The sequence below is a fragment of the Anopheles darlingi genome, chromosome 2, assembly GCF_943734745.1.
Source record: "Anopheles darlingi chromosome 2, idAnoDarlMG_H_01, whole genome shotgun sequence".
In the NCBI taxonomy this organism is placed as follows: domain Eukaryota; kingdom Metazoa; phylum Arthropoda; class Insecta; order Diptera; family Culicidae; genus Anopheles; species Anopheles darlingi.
Window position 1 is genome coordinate 48,751,903 of NC_064874.1, and position 2,500 is coordinate 48,754,402.

Below are 2,500 nucleotides of genomic sequence, written 5' to 3' on the forward strand. Positions count from 1 at the left end.
TAAAGACACTAATATGTGTTTGTGTGTTACGATGATAATGAAGATGATTACACGTTAGAGAAAATTCATGAAAAAGAAGTGTAACATTTGGTAAACCTCCCTCTCTAACCTCCGTTCATGAAAGTGTATTGAAACCTCATACCTCATAAACAATATGAAGCGAAAATGGGAAAATAGAAAACGAAACTGGAATCACAAACCGAACCAGAAATCCGATTCGGATCGGTTCGGTGGAAAAGTGTAATGAAAAAGTGGAATAAAACGAAATTATAAAAATGTACAAAGATGCATGTGTATGTGTGTGTCTCTTTCACTAAACTCGATGACTGGCTATTCGATCGCTTCTATTTCTCGTGTGTTAATGAAACCTGAACCATCTTAAGCCAACGGACTGCTTTACACCAGCGGAGTATTTCGGCAAACAGCTTAAACTTAATCGAAATCATTGAACGCTGCTACCATTCGGCATCGATCGGTTGAAGAGCAACAGGCTGCATCGTGCCGCCAGACTGCCTGTTCCGATTTCCATCGGAATTAAAGAGTCTTAAGGGACGGCGGGTAAGTAGCTTCCATGGCGTCTAATTGGTTGAAGAAAGGTCGAAGGGCACGGCCAGTGATGCGTTACTGGAGGGACGCCGGTGACGACGACGGGACGGGAGGGAAACGGTTGCGAAAAATCCGAGGCGCTTCAATCAAAACAGGGTCAAAAGGGTTATGTTGTACCCTTCGGTCTATCCTTTTTTCTTCTTCATGAACTGAAAACCCCCCGTCTCTCTCTCTCTCTCTCTTTCCCTCTCGCTGCTCAACCGAAAAGGGATCGTCTGATTAGTCGTACACAACCGTCCTGGCATTGGCTGGGACTGTGCGTGTGTGTGTGTGTCAATGGGGTCGAAAGGGACACCGAGCAGATTTGGGGTGAGGAACCGTCTTAAAGAAGGGGTCCCGTGCCGCGGTGTTAAAGGAATTGGATCAGTAGTCCTACGGAACGCTACCCCACAGAAGATACATGAATTCCTCTACAAGGATGCTGAATGTTTGCCGGGAAGTAAACACTCACCGCTGTTTAACCACAGCTCGAGACGCGAGAGCGGGAGATAGAGAGTGAGAAAGAAAGAGGCTGATGGGCAAGTAGAAAGGCGAGCAGCCCGGCCTTTTCGATACCGATTCTCAGCTGGGTTGCTGTCCCAAAAAACAACGTAAACACACACACACACATAGATACACCGACAGACACATAAGGATACGGAGCAAAATCAACAAAATTAGTGCAAGGAGTGGCGGAAAGGAAAAGGACCATCGGTGGGAATTCAAGGACAAGGTGGCCAAAGCATGATGCTGGAGACAGAGCAAGATAGGGATAGGATGGCTATGCGGTTTTGTGGATGCTGTGGTGCCAGATTCCGGGACGACACATCGGAGTGTTCTCTTTCTCACACTCCATCGGCAGCGCACCGGATCCCTTCCGATTCCGAGCCGCGGGACCATCCGAAGGTGTCGTCTCTCTCCAAAAGAAGGTGTTTGTTCCTGTTGCTGCTGTTGCTGCTGTTGCTGCTGTTGCTGCTGTTGCTACTGCATCCCGATCGCGCTGACTCATCGAAGCAGCTGCGGAAGTGGAATCCGTGTTCGAAAACGGGATCTCATCATCTTTCCCCTTCGGCTCACCTTCCTCCCCGTCCCGGTACCATACCGGGGTCCCGGAATGGACTTGAATTTATGTTTCTGCACGGTCTGAACTACATAAATTGTAAGCAGAAAAGCGAAAAGCGCATTAATCTCGCTCGTTCGCTTGCTCGCTGCCAAGGGGCCTTGTTTCTATGGAAACCACTGATCCTGGCCACACAACAGTGACGGGTGTTGCACCCTTATAAGAACATGCCAGCAGTACCATAGGAGCGGTAGCATGACGGCAAAGATTGGACGTGTGGATTATTAATCTATTTTCCAGGTGAAAACTTCGAACCGATCACCGCTCACCCCTCAGCCGCACGCGGGAAGTGGCCACCGTCGCAGGGAAAGAAAGAAGAAAGTCATCGAAACGCGGATGCATTTCTTTTAATGGCCAAATCGGTGAAATGGACCAACAAAGGAAGGGGGAAAAAAATTCCCCCCGCGAGAAGACGTTCGACAAATGAAGACGGAAACGCATTCCCAGGAATCGAACGCTCGAACGCTAATCCTCCTCCCCTTGGCGGGCGCTTGGTTTGTTTTTCGCTTCATTGGCAGCGTGAATGAAAGTCATCGTCGTCGTCGTCGTCGTCCTTCCGGCCTGACGTCGTTATCTTCCGTCCGTTATCGAAGAAATCCGCTAGCGCGCTTATCGCATATGATTGAGCTTAATTATTTATCAAAATCAAAGACAACACAGGAAATTCATCTTGTGTCATCCCGGTCTCCTTCTCCGGCGTCTTTCTCGCTTTGGCCGCCTGATAATGGGCCTTTTATTTAAATGTCACCTGGTGCTTTGCTTTGTGGTTGGTTGGTTCGGTTTGGGTGCTACCTA